This window comes from Sciurus carolinensis, chromosome 1 (assembly GCF_902686445.1).
Source record: "Sciurus carolinensis chromosome 1, mSciCar1.2, whole genome shotgun sequence".
Classification (NCBI taxonomy): Eukaryota; Metazoa; Chordata; class Mammalia; order Rodentia; family Sciuridae; genus Sciurus; species Sciurus carolinensis.
In genome coordinates this window covers 51127818-51142371 of record NC_062213.1, presented here as the reverse complement: position 1 = coordinate 51142371, position 14554 = coordinate 51127818, and the positions used below count along the sequence as shown (strand labels likewise).

The 14554-nt window shown below is 35.6% G+C and overlaps 1 long non-coding RNA gene across 1 annotated transcript in view; it reads left to right on the top strand.

The window, feature by feature from the left end:
• Positions 1-1393: 1393 nt before the first annotated feature.
• The window catches only part of LOC124992724 (uncharacterized), a 30596-nt gene continuing 17435 nt past the window's right edge, over positions 1394-14554 (top strand). Inside the window, exon 1 of the long non-coding RNA XR_007110181.1 lies at positions 1394-1465. This is a non-coding gene — a long non-coding RNA (uncharacterized LOC124992724). The remainder of the gene's footprint in view (positions 1466-14554) is intronic.

Here is a 14554-nt window from a genome sequence, read left to right as displayed (position 1 = left end):
GAGAGAGTAATGGAGGGGAAACAGAAAAAAAAAGAAACAAGGCAGGTAGTGATCCCGCCAGCTGTGCAGTACAAATGTTGGAACCATCAGTGGACTGTTTGGGGTGCCAGTTCTCCCAGGGAGCATGGTTTCCCTATTTTGCATCTGGTAGTTCCCTATCTGCTGACCTGCTTTCTTCTCTATAATCTTAGGTCAGATCTCTGGGGCTTCCCAGATATGTTAACTATCTAGAGCATCTAGAAATAGAGATGGATGCCAAGGCAGAGATTCTGGGCTAGGTAAGGGAACTAAGTATTCAAACAGGAACAACTGATGGGTTTTTGTGTCTGTTTGTTTAGAATTTCTATTTTAAATAGGAATCACACAAATTATTAAGCAAAGTTCACTAAGTTGAAAAGATATAGAAAGCACATCTGTTGCTTGAAGTACAAATGCTCTTTGGCAATTCCATGTGGTTGTCTCCTAGGAAGGGTTATGAAATGCATCTAGAACACTTGGCGATGCAGGTGTCATTAATTAGGCACTAACTTCTTTGAGCTAAAAGGGAAGTATGGGTCTTTAAAAATAGTATCAAAAGAGATCAGAAAAAGAGTCAAATCTGAGAACTGGTGAGGAAAGTTACAGTAAAGAGATTTAAGAGAATAAACAATTTATCCCCCATTTTAGCCTCAAGATAGTATATGTGACATTTTTTAAAAGTCGGAGCTGTCAGCTGCAATCTTGACAACAAGACTGAATATGAAGCCACAGTGCAAAACTGCACTTGGTCCTGAATGGGAAAAATGAGAAGTCACACACACAAAAGGATACATGCACACACGCTTATACGTTCTAGAACTCCTGCTTGTGCATTCTAGAACATTTTCCAGTTATTTGTTTTTTGTCATCCTTTGTGAACCTTCATTTGTTTAACGTTTACATACATTGCCAAATTCCTCCCTTTCTTTAAACACTCTAAAAGGGAAAGACAGAGCATACTGCCATTTATGTTTCTATATTTATATCTATTTATACATGTTCCCAAGTAAGAAAATTATTCATGAAATTACTAAAACCTATTTAATTATGAATCCCCAAGGGCCCTGTACACCTGCCATACTCCCCTTTTTATCTCCCATGATATCTGATAAAACAAGCAGGAAACAGGATGTGATTGTTGTGTTAATGGAGGGAACACAAGCTACAGCTTGATCTAAGCAACAGGAACTTTAGCATCAGTTGCCTAAGCAAAAATCCACGGTGACCACTGGTCCACACAGAATTTAAAAGGGTTCTGATAATCAAGTAAATATATATCCTATTGCTCAAACAATAGAAACCATTGATTAATGGTCCAAAAGAAAATGATAGGTCATACAGAAAACTAGTTAGGAGGCTGCTACAGATTGGCAGACAAGGCCGGAGCCTGAATTAAAGCTCTTCAAGGAAGATGGAGCAAAGGTCTTGGCTGCACAGGACCATGGAGGTAACAGCTCTGTGTCTTGGGGACGGGTTGGTTATGAAGGTTGGGAGAGAGGAAGGCATTCAGAGCAATGACCAGATTTCCAGGCTGAGAAGCTATAGGGATGTTGAGGGCATTCCCATGATAGGAATTCAGGACAGGGACTAGACCAGAGGGTCAAGAAGATGAGTTCAAATTTTGTCCTGCTAAGTTTAAGGTGCCTGAGGAACTTAGAAGAGCAGGTAATTAGATTTATGATGTGAGACTTTGGGACAGTGGACTGGGCTAGACAAGTGGATTTCAATGTCAGTAGTGTATAAATGGTGGTTAGATTTCAGAGAAGAATAAGAACAAGGATTAACCATGTATCTGTAGCACACCTTTGTGTTTTTCTCAATTCAATAAGTAGCTTGAGAGTGGATGAACCTCCTGCAAACACCAGAATTGCTTCAGATCTCGGGATAATTTGGCTTGGTGTGTTGCTATTGTGTGTGTTATTTACTAGTCAGTACTTTAATACTTATAAACTCTAGTCCTTACTACTTTTACAAACTCATTTGAACAACAGAAAAATAATGTGCTGTGTCTATAGAGATTTCTATGGATGAAATCACTGGCCTCTGAATAAGAAAACCCAGGCTTCTTCTAATTTTTTGCCATCAAACTTATAAATGATCATAGGAAAATCTCTTTCCATCTCTAATTGTCAGTCTCTGCATCTGTAAAAATTATGGGATAGGATCTTTGAGCTGTAATATTTTGCACTGTCCATAACTTCCAAAGAGAAGTATATCACTCACTGGAAGTTTATAGCCCTTTAAAAATGGCCAACATGCAATACTCCTCTGTATCCAGCAGAATCTAATGTAGTAAAATAGGATTTCTTCTGTCTACCTAATAATTTTCTCAGCAAGTGGATTTAATTGTAATGTAGGTTCTAAAAATGAAGGTAGGCTAGAATCTGCATTACATCCAGATAAATAGTGATCCCAAAATAGCATGTTCATAAAACTAAAGGGTGAGAATGAACTGAGAACAGAAAAGAACTAACTACCACAAAGGTATTACTTAGAAAAAATTGGAGGGAGAAGAACTTCTGATTCATATGCAATTCATTCATTGGTGCTTGTTTATTTGTTCTTTTGCTTAGGAAAAAATAGTTTCGGTGAGAATTTTGTACATCTAATAATAGAACCAGAAAGCTTGAAGCAGTTATTTATTTAAATATCTTTCATTAAATTTCTCTCTTTACACTGAAAAGGAAACCTAAAATAGAATTATTATAAAATTTTTATTTCTACTTAGAAATTCAATATACAAGGCTCATTAAAAAAGTTTTGGAGCATACCTAAGAAATACTTGTTTTATAAGTTTAATCATGGTTTAACTCTCTAGCATTAAAAATGATTAGTCAATTCAGTTTTTCAAAAACCCTCAACCTCAGCAGTTTAATGGTTGCTTTTGCAGTTATCCTCATTATATTTGAAAAACTGAAAGTACGGTTAACTTTGTGTCAGTAGTATTTGAATTAGTCATTTTTTAAACTATCAAAATGGACATTTCCTTGAGTTCTGAAGGAAACAGCTTTTGTTTAACATAAAGTAAAATGTTATTGAAATCTTTTCCAAGTTTTAATTTCATTTCACCTAATTTCCATCAGACTTTGTAACAATTCAAAAGCTGATATTTGAAGGTATAATTTCTAAAACATTTATGTTTGGTTAACCCAAATAAATTCAGTAACTACTATTCCTTAAATATAGGGAAATTGCCCAAGTAATAAACTGGGAGATGACAACAACAATATAATATGAAAACCAGTTCTGTGTTTAAACATGTTTTGGTATCAAACAAGTTAAACAAAGGTGAGAATATTTCTTTTTTTCCAGATTTTTTATTGATGCATTATAGTTGAACATAATGATGGGATTTGTTGTTACATATTCATACATGCACACAATACAATATAATTTGGCCAATATTACTCTCCAGCACTTACTTCCAAAAACACTTCTTTAAGACTGTTCAGAGCCCTTTTATGCTAATGTGCATGTTGAATCTCCAAAGAGAACTTTACATAAAGAACCACAGAATACACACTACTGTTCTTAAGTTTCTAAAATCTATCCCTGGATTAAGTAACCCAGAAGAGTTCTACCGATCAGGACAATATAGTAGTCCCTTGAATTTTTTGTACTGAATTGGCATGATATGTGGTCCAAAGTACAAACCTTTAAAAGGCGTTTTATGTGCTGCTGTTTTTTGTAAGGATAGCACTGAGAATGCTGTACATAGGGCATCTTCTTTAGGAGGGTTCATGGAAAAAATTTCTCTCAATTCTGCTTCAAAACATACTGTGTTTTCTATAGCTGCTTGGTTTCTCTTATAAACAGCAGGTCAGATTCTCCTCTAAGCATGTGCTGCTAACCTGGCTAAAGCCAAATTTGCAGTTTGCCTTTTACAAACATGGAACAAGGACTTCATGTCATTTGTTTTGAATATAACTTCATTCCTGATTTCTCTCTGATTTCTCCCCAAATGTCTTGATTTTCTCAACCAAAAATCTTTACTTTGATAATATCTAGACATGATTATATTTAGTCATGTATTTCTCTTGAAAGTTGTTTCACATCCTTTCTGGGTGGAAGGAAAAGAGAAAAGCAGAAGAAATTGGGGAAGTAGGGAAAAAGAGAGGAAAAGAAGAAAAAAATGTACTCTTGTACATGTCTAGTGAGTCCTGCCAGTTCCTTTTCCTTGTGAATAACTAAAATCTTAAAGTAAAAATGGCTCAAAGGTTTTACAAAAAAGTATTTTCAAGAAACTTCAGGCAAAATGGAGTTTTTTTCCTAGTGTACCAAGGTGCTTGGAGATAGGTGGGAGGAAAATCTCATTGCCTGCAATCAGAAGCACAGGCCTGTGTTGTGCAGAGGGAGGTGAATTCTGCAGCAAGTTCCCCAGCAGACGGAGGACACAAGAGACAGAGAACAAGAGACGGAGACAAGACAGCTTGACTTGGTTGCAGGATAACATGATTTTGACAGAATAAGAAACAGGAATGAGGCAAATGAGAGAAGGAATGAAAAGCCAAAGTTGCATGTCATCAGAGTTGGCAATCAGAAAAGCCAAAGAACAAAGGATTAGGTGCACCACAGTAATGCCATTTTATGAGAAGCCTGCTCACTAATGTATAATTTGGGTTTGCCCTCATGCACACCTCCTACAGTGTGTGATTCTCCTCCTGCTGTTTGGTTCCTTAGCCTCCAGCCATCTCCTACAGGGAAATGAGAACAGGGGAGCAGCGCTCCTCACACTGGAATCACCTGGGGTTTCGCTGGACTTGGTTTTTATATTGAACTGAGGCAGAGATATGTAAAGTTGGCAAAGTTTAGCTTTAGAAAATAAATATAATCACACAAATACGAGACTGAAGGGCTAAGTTAGATATAAATCTCAACACTAGATGGGATCTAAGAGGTTATCTAACCCAAACTCCATAAACTTTACAAAAAGAAACTGGAGCCCCCAGGAAAATGTTTTGGCATTTATTCTGTTTGTGAATTGTAGCTCAAAACAATGTAAACAAACCATAAAACAAAATAACAGAAACCCCAAATCCCTACAAAGTAAAGATGAGGGTCAGAAACAGGATAAGATGCGAATTGACTAAGGAAGCCCTCAAGGGTCACTGTAATGGGACCCTACCGACTTTCTCCAGCCTCGCCTCTGATGGAGATCCCTCCGCTCTTTATTTTGAATTCCTTGAGACCCTACCCATTACTGGCAGCAGTGTCAATGCCCCTTCATGATGCTGCATGTCACGTTCGAGCATTAGCTTGACTCGTGTTGTCCTTCTTTACTCTGTCCTTGTCTTCTTCATGCCTTTTTTCCCTAGCTCCTACCCCCGCTAAGGTTCAGCCTCAGGCCTGTTTGACTCTGCCCAGACCTGCCTCCATCAGCTGGGTCAGGCACATTCTGTGGTTCCACAACACCGCCTTACACAGTGCCTCAGAACACGGGCTCTGGTCAAATTGCTTTCATGTGAATCCTTACCTGGATCCTAATTGTCCTGTGTCACTTCGAGCAAATCTCTTAATCCCTTTATGTCTCAGTTTCTGTACCTGTGAAATAGGAATAACAGCATGTGTGTCTCCAGAAGGATATTGTTTTATATTCTAAAAGACATAGGCTTCTTAGAAATCTTCCTGGCACAGAGTAAGTGCTTAATTCATATCATGCTGCTTTTATGATTATCTCTTTCACATCATCATCTCTCAGAAATACTTGTGAGCTCTTGGAGGCTAGAGAGAATGATTTATTCATCAGTTCTTCAGTCCCTAGAATGGATCTCAATGGATGGCTTTATCCCAGAATGTTGAAGATTTCTGTGAGATATTCCTTCATGCACCTGAACCCATGACTGTTACCAGATCCATTTGTCAGGTCTAACCCAACAGGAAGAGAATTTCAGCGCTTCACCCATTACATCAGAGTGAGTTTATTGCCTCTTTTCACCTCTCGCCCCAAAGTCCTAAACATCTCTTTTCATATTATTAAAGATTTTTATTATAATATAATATTAATAATTATTCTGACTTAATATTACCAAGATACAATTTTTATATTGTTGGTTTTGTTATTATTAGTTTACTAATTTAATTAATTTAATATTAATACTAGATATTAAAAGATGGCTCAAAAGGATGATTTTTAAATGTAACTAGTTCCAAAATCGATTGAGAATCTGTCTAAACCTCTCTATACCATTCCTGCTCAAGTAAAGTCTTTCCTAGTTCTTCCGCACTGAGTGGTCTAAATAGATATTTATGAGCAAAATAAAGGAAGGAATTCTGAGCTGTAACTATCACTGTGTCCTTGTGACAGCACAGACAGCAACAGTAATCTATCCTGTGTGTTTCATTCCCTTTTAAAAGAGCAAAATTAGTTTCTATATTCTTTGGAGTTGACACTGCTCATGAGTGAGCGTTTGTCCTCTGGCTGTTGTTTGGTTTGTATATTTGCAGCCTGGAGCTCATGTAACCAGATATGAAAAGTTCAGAGATCGTGAAGATAAACAATTGGGTAAAGGCTGGAGCCCGACAACACCCACAAAGAGCAAAAGACAGCATATCTATTGTGATTTCTAGTTTGGGGACCACAATACAACATTGCAACTTATTAGGACCTAGTCCTCACTAAACTTGGGATTTAAAGTAAAACAAAAGCTGTTTGTAGAGCACTGGTTTGATTTCCCTTTTCGTCAGACAAAAACAAGTTTTAATTTTGGAGTGGTGTTTGTGCTGATGGCATGGTACAAAGTATGACACGGTAAAGTTTCAGGTGACTGATCTCCAGTTTGCTAATCCCCAATCTACTTGGGCACTTTTTGCCCCTACCACCCCCTCTTAAACTCCCAGCAGTAGTTTTTCATATCTAGGGTAACCTCCTTCCTTTGGTTCTGTTTTGGTGGAGGAAATAAGAACGAAGATGACCTTAGGATCTAGTTGGAGATTTAGATCTGCTGGAGATCAGCCCCAAACCTACGGTAGTGCCTTTGAACCCAATGACACGTTTCATGCCATCCGGAAGACTTCAGCATGACTTTTGGTGAGCAGAAGTTGTCTTCATGAGAGGTTAGAAATGACACCTTAGATTCTTTCATGCTTTGCCAGGTCCATCAAACAGTTGCCAGCCCAGTTGTCATTTTAGTCCTTGTACCTCTCACATCTTCAGTTTCCTCCTCTACATTCTCACAACTACCAAGAGCTTTCATGATCTTTCCCAACAGTTATTTCAACAACTCAATGTACTTACTGAAGGACTTCAGGTGGCACAGGATTTGCTGTCACAGGGTCAGTTTCTTTTTGTTCAAAATGGAGATAACTTTAATGCCTACCTCACAGGAACAATGTCTATATTAAAATATATGAGAAGATCCCTAGAAAAGTAATCAACTTGACACTTAACAAATAAGTAACATAGTAGAAATACAATATTCCTCAAACTTATGTTCCATGTACTTGATTTCACAAGAAGAATGCAAGTCTTTTTAAAATTTTTTTGATTCCCATAAAAGACAGTGATTTTTTTGTTGCTGACACAAACAACATCTATTTTTTTCCCAAACAAAAGTTGAATCACGCTGGAGTAGTGTAGAAGCACAAGAGAAGCACATGACCCAGTAATTGTGTGGTAAGCAAGCTTTTGAGTAATGACTTCTGGTCACTTAAAAAGCTGTAATCATAGTGTTTAAACCTTCACAGAGCAATTATCTAGAGGCCATTTATTAAAAAAGACGTTTGTCCTGGAAAATATTGGAAACTGCATTCATAATATTATTTCTACTCATAAGGATTATATCAAGAAAATGTTAAAATTTTTGATTTCTGATTTCAGAATTTAAGTTTCAAGATTTCAGAGTTTTGCTGGACACAGTGGCGCATGCCAGCAGCTCAGGAGGCTGTGAGGATAACAGCTGTGACAAGAGGGTAGTGAGTTCAAAGCCGGCCTAGGCATTTTAATGATTGCCTAAGCAATTTAGCAAGACCCTGTCTCTAAATAAAATATATATTTTAAAAAAGGGCTGGGGATGTGGCTTAGTGGTTAAGTGTCCCTAGGTTCAATCCCCAGTACCAAAAAAAAAAAAAAAAAACAAAAAATTGACTTAAGAGTTTTAAGACAACCTGAAAAAGAATCAGAATGAATCTTCAGCTGGGTGTATAACTAAAGACCACGATAACCAAGTCTGTTTGCTTGGCTCAAGGTTTCTCTAACGAATTCTGGTATAATCTAAGATGTATAGAGTGGCTGAGTGGTTTGCAAACTGTGCAAATAAAAGTTTAAATTCTCAGCTTCTCTAGTAATTAATTTTTCTTTGTAGGGTACAACAAGTGACTGATATTTATTTTCAAAATCAAACAAACTCTACCCACATTTCTAAGTGACCTAGGAACACTAAGACAGATTCCTTGGAATTTTTTGGACCTTTTATTTGTCATATTTCTCAACCTGAACATTCAAGTTAGACAAATTAGAAGATTGTTAAGATTTATTTCTACTCCCAATCAAAACTGAATTTGCTGAATCAATTTTTTGGAGGAAAAAAGTTTCCTCAGGCTTTACCAAATTCAAGACTGGTTTCTTTTTTCCTACCTTATGTGCTTAGGATAAGCTTTGGCTTCTTTCTCAGTGTCAATACAATATTATGTTTGTCAAACATCTTATATTCCCAGGTGATGCTGGCCTTCCACAGTTTGGAAGTGATTTAAATTGGCAATAGATCAGCAGCTCTCACTTCAGTTCATCTGAATACCAACATGTAGAGACGCTTTTTCTCCCCAGCTCCTTCCTTCATGGAGAAGGGGGGCATTATTTCACCTCTGAAAATCAATAGGAGAGTTGCAAGCCAAGAACTCGGTGCCAGCAGAGCTAACCTATAAACAACCAAAAGAATGGAGCCAAGAGAACCGTTGGTTCACTTTTGTTGTAATATGTAGTTACTTACAAGTGTGTCTACCGAGGAAATCTAGACAGAGAATTAAGTAGCTCCTGCCAACAAAATTGCTTATGCAGACGAACAAAAATCAAAATCAGTGTATAAGAAAAAAGTTACCATTTGAGGAAAGAAAGCCCAGGTAGTGTGACTGGAAACTTATAAATGTTTTTATTGCCAAGAACAGCACTGGTCCCTCTTGGTAGTTTTCCATGGAGGTGTTCCAGTCAGGTTTCATCCACCAATGTAACCTGAACTTGACTTGTGTCTCCTTTCATTAAACATTGAATGCTACATATTGTTCCAAATGCTACAGTCTAAATAGCAAGTAAATTTCAAACTTTAAAAGAACATTTTTTTTGGTACTAGAGATTAAATCCATGGGTGCTCCATCACTGAGTCACATCTCCAGCCCCTCTATTTTTTTTTTTTTTTAATTTTGAGACAGGGTTTCCCTAAGTTGCTGAGGCTGGCCTTGAACTTGTGATTCTTCTATCTCAATCTCCCAAGTGGCTGGAATTGCCGGGGTGTGCCACAGCCCTTGCTAAAAGAACATTTCTAGGACAAGGAATAGAATCTATTTTGAAGAATGCTTTTAACTCTAATTAATTTCTGAAATTTATCGCTTAAAACTTTAATCCTGTAAAGATAGAGAGTTGTGGAAGCTCATGATTTTTTTTTCTAGAAGAAGAGGGTCCCTAGGGGACTGAACTTTAAGTTTCCTGTGTTCTTAAAACATTTTAGTTCTTCCCTTGCAATTTAATTGGCAGTTTGGCTGGGTATGGAATTGTGAATCAAAAACATCCCTCCAAAAACTCGAAAGCACTGTGCCTCATCTTCTATGGCTTTTTAAAAATCATGTAGTGAACTAGTGAGAAAATCTTGATTGTCTGATTCCTTGCCTTTGTAGACAACGTACTTCTTTTTTTCCTTTCAGAAAGAGTTTAGAAAATTATTTTCTAAAATTTCACAACAAAAAAAAGTATGTTATTTTTTGTCATTTGTTCAACCAAGCTTCCTCTTCCCTCTGGAGTGAATGAGTGTGTGTGTGGGTGTGTGGGTGTGTGTAAATTCTCTTGGCTGGGTACTGTTGTCTTTTTCTTATGCATATATTTCATCTTTTTTTCATCTGTTTCTTAATTTTGCATTTGTTAAATTTCATAGATTTCTTTGAAGTTTTCAATCTTCTTTAGAATTTTTTGTTTCTAGGATTTTTTTATTTTATTTAAATTTTTTTATTTTTACAGACTGCATTTTGATTCATTGTATGCAAATGGGTACATCTTTTTGTTTCTATGGTTGTACATGATATAGATTCATACCATTCGTGTAATCATACATGTACATAGGGTAATGATGTTTGTCTTATTCCACCATCTTTCATATGCCCTTCCCTCTCATTTTCCTCTACATAATCTAAAGTTCCTCCATTCTTCTCTCACCCCCACCCCACTACTCCCATTATATATCATCATCCATTTATCAGGGAAAACATTTGGCCTTTGGTTTTTTGGGATTGGCTTATTTCACTTAGCATGATATTCTCCAATGCCATCCATTTATCTGCAAATGCCATAATATTATTCTTCTTTATGACTGAATAATATTCCATTGTGTATATATACCACAGTTTCTTTATCCATTCATCTGTTGAAGGGCATCTAGGTTGGTTCCACAATCTAGTTATTGTGAATTGAGCTGCTATAAACATTGATGTGGCTGCATTTTTTGATGGCTATCAACATCTTTATCACTTCTTCTTTCTATACCTCTTCCTGTCATGGCTACAGGAAAGCCCATATCTCAATTGAATCACCCAAATCTCTGTGTCCATTCAGGGCTCCAAACTGGCCACCAACTATATTTTTGCTTTATTGTATTACAATCTTGCTTTATCTTTTGGCTGTAGAAAGTATATTTGACAAGCCTTTACTTACCTTGTTGATAGTCTCTGAAAGTGAAAGAAACTAAGTTTCTTTCATCCCTAGTTTCAAGAACAAATCTGCTGATTGAGTTTGAGTACAAGAAATTGGTAAAATGTGTTCATTAATTTTGGGACATCCAAGGAGGGGAATCCTAGTCACAGTCAGCCACACTTTCTAGAATTCAGAGAGTTAAACACCAAGGAGTTCAAAGAGAGTCAGACATAGGTCTACTTTAAGTAGGACAAATTATTCAACAGGACAGAGAGAGATTCCAAGAAGTTGTTTTGTACTTAACACCTTTGAACAAAAAGAAAGGGCTCATTGATATGATTATGAAAGGAGCTTTATAGATTTCAAAAGGTCTGTAGAAAATATGGAAGCAAAAATCAATATATGAGAGTGGTTGAGAGTAAAAAGTCTAAAATAAGACTGCTTCTGTTAGTTTGGTTCTATCACATCTTAAATGCTTGACTTTGTCAAGTTACTTAATTTCTTACCTGTAAAATGGGTTAATAAAACCTATCTTTTAGGATATTGTATCAAATAAGATAATATATATTAAATGCTTAATAAGTATTAGCTTAAAACATAATGCAGAGTTGAGGTGAATACTAAAGGTAAAACTGACCTACTATAAGAACAGGATACTAAGGGTTAAAGCTAAGAAAGAACCAAGACCTGTAAAAATACTAGGAACAAACAAAAAATAAATATTTTTGAGACAAGTGTATTTTCAGGAAAACAAAGAATAGTTCTGATTATTTGGGTAAATTGCATCATGTTAATAAATAATAAGGTAAAAACATCCCAATCTTATCTATTCTGTCAAAGGGATGATTTTATCATATTGGTAAGACAAAAGTGTAATAATGCAATGCATAGCAGAAAAATGGGGAGAAAATTGTGAAAGCAAATTTTTTATTCTAAATTAGCTTAGGTTTCCTAAATGAAGTCTCTCCCAGGATCAGTGAGAAATTGCAGCTGAATGACCGGGCCCATTGCCCAGATCTTTAAGGAAATGTTGATCTCATCAAAGTTATTCGGAAATAGGAGAAAGGTTACCATTGTTCCAAATCTGAATAAGGAGGAGGTAAATACTTAAACCATAGACTGGTGATTTTGACATCAGTCTCTCACAAAACTCTTGAGCAAATATTTTGTTTACAATACTTAGAGAGCTAAGCATCATTAATTTTAACAAGGAATTAACTAGGAAAGAGTTTTTCTTCCATTTTTGATGAAGGTCTTACTTAGCAAGGTATCTATCTGACAAAGTTATCCTGTCTCATACATGAAAATACAAACGAAAGCCTGTTCAATGACCAAAACTAAATTTAAGTGAGCTATTATAATAGTAGAGTGCTAGTGTTTTCTCCAAGGCACTGTCTGTATATGTGTGTGAGTATAAAAGCTTTTGGTGAATCACCTTAGTGACAAAAAAATACTATGGCACATTTATTGAACCATAGTTATTGTGATAACATGAAGACAGAAGAAAGTATGTTAGGAAAATTGACTTTAAGGAATAAGCAGATCTAACAAGTTAGAATTTGATGATAAATATTTATAAAGAAATAAATAAACAATTATGTAAGCAAAATACAAAATGTATTTCTGCATTTTATACAATATGATTATATAATACATACATAACATTCAAATGATATGTATGAACAAAATTATATATAAATAAAAACATGGCAAATCATAAATAAAATTTACCAAATACAAAAATATCAGTAATCACAGATTCACGTAGATATGGTTCGGTAGTTTTCATGGGACACTATTTGATTTTATAGTTGCCATCAAAACTCGGTAACAGGGAGTATGAATAATGTCATGAGGTTGGGTGAGTAATTGATGCAGCTAAGCTACACACATAACATTTAGAGTCCAGAACAACCAAACTTACTTTTTCTCCCTTCACTCTATTTACATACATGCTAGAAGATTGTCGGATGAACATGGGCATTTTTAAGAAGACAGCCCTACAGGAATGTTTGGCAAACTTTAATCGTAAAAAAGACAGAAAAACAGAAAAATGTAGAATATTTGGTGTGAAGATGTAAGCCTTTTAGAAAAAAAATTATTGACTTGAGAGCCGTTCTTGAAGTCTGGATTTGCAAATGCCAAAAATGAGATAAATTCTTCTGCAGTTTTATAAAATGGGATGGCAACTATAAGAGGAAACCTCTATCTGCACATAGATTCTATGGCTCTATCCATTAAGAGTGGGGAAACGGGAAATAAAAACATTTACAGAAGAGACACAGTGTCTGACACCGTTCATGGTAGCTACTGTTGCTGATATTGTTGTGGAGATTATTCTTTGAGGTGTAACATTGATTTTTCTACTGATCTGGGAACAAGTTGAATATACATTCAAGCTTCAACTAATATATATATGTGTGTGTATATATACATATCTTCTTAGAATTATATGGTAATGAAGTAGATGAATGAAATTATCTAGAAAGACAATAAGTCTAAAACTTACTACTATAGAAATCACACAACTTTCCTAATGATGTTTAGCACAAGGGACACTGCCCCTTATTCACTTGTCCATTAGAGATGCTAGCTAAGGAGAAGCAATTAATTAGTTTTCTTCAAATAGGAAAAGCTGCTCTTATTTTCATTATTCCTACATTCCTGAATTTACCATTGGGAGCTACTTCAGCCATTTAAACGTGGCATTTCTTTATTGAACTAAATACTTGACAGGCCAACATAAGGTAAATTTAGTGTGCTTACCTTTGTAACCAAGTAACATGACTCTGGTGGCTGTGTATTTCTGATAGAAACATAATTGAACCATTCTACAATTGGTTAATGAATAATCATAATAGTTTAACTTTTCTGTAATAATCGCCTTACATTAAAATGATTCCTAAGTCATTAAATCTCAATGACACTTATTTTGGTTATGTTTTCTTATAGTATTCAAGGCTACTCAGAATTTTTTTCATAGTTAAAAAAATGAGCTATGTATTTATGAAAACATCTAATCATTAGTTCATTTTTAAGTCTGATATATATGTAAACTACAGACTTAAAAGGGCATTATCTTTCAATAGTATAATTTATCGTAACATCATCACCATGATCATTGCCATGATCAATGAAGATTATTTTAAAAAGACATATAATTACAAATTACCAGAATTTTTATCATAATTAATATTCAGAGTTAATGCCAATTCCAAATTTAGATTTAGTCTGTGAAAATCTGCAGGCTGCTGTAAGAAGTTAAAACAGTTGTCCGAAGCACAAAAATGTTCATCACTTTGCCCTTTTTCTCCTTTATCTCCATGTGCTTTCCTTCTCTTATTTTCTCTCTTTCAATTTATTCCATCATTTTTTATATCTCACATTGTTCTTTCTTTCAATATTTCCTCATGGGAAACCAAAAGAAAAGGCACAGTTTTGTCTTGTTTTGTTTTATCTGAAATATACACATATAGGATAAAAGGAACGTATTAATTTTTTTTTTCCAGTTCCTGTTGCAAAACTCCTGAAGTCTTTGGAATTTCCTGAAGGTTAGAAGTGCCTTTTGTTATTCATGAAGAGTCCCTGTTAGGGGTTAGATATGAGGTGTCCCCCAAAAGCTTATGTGTGAGACAATGCAAGAAAGTTTAGAGGTGAAATGATTAGCTTAGGAGAACCTTCACCTAATCAGTGAATTAATTCACTTGA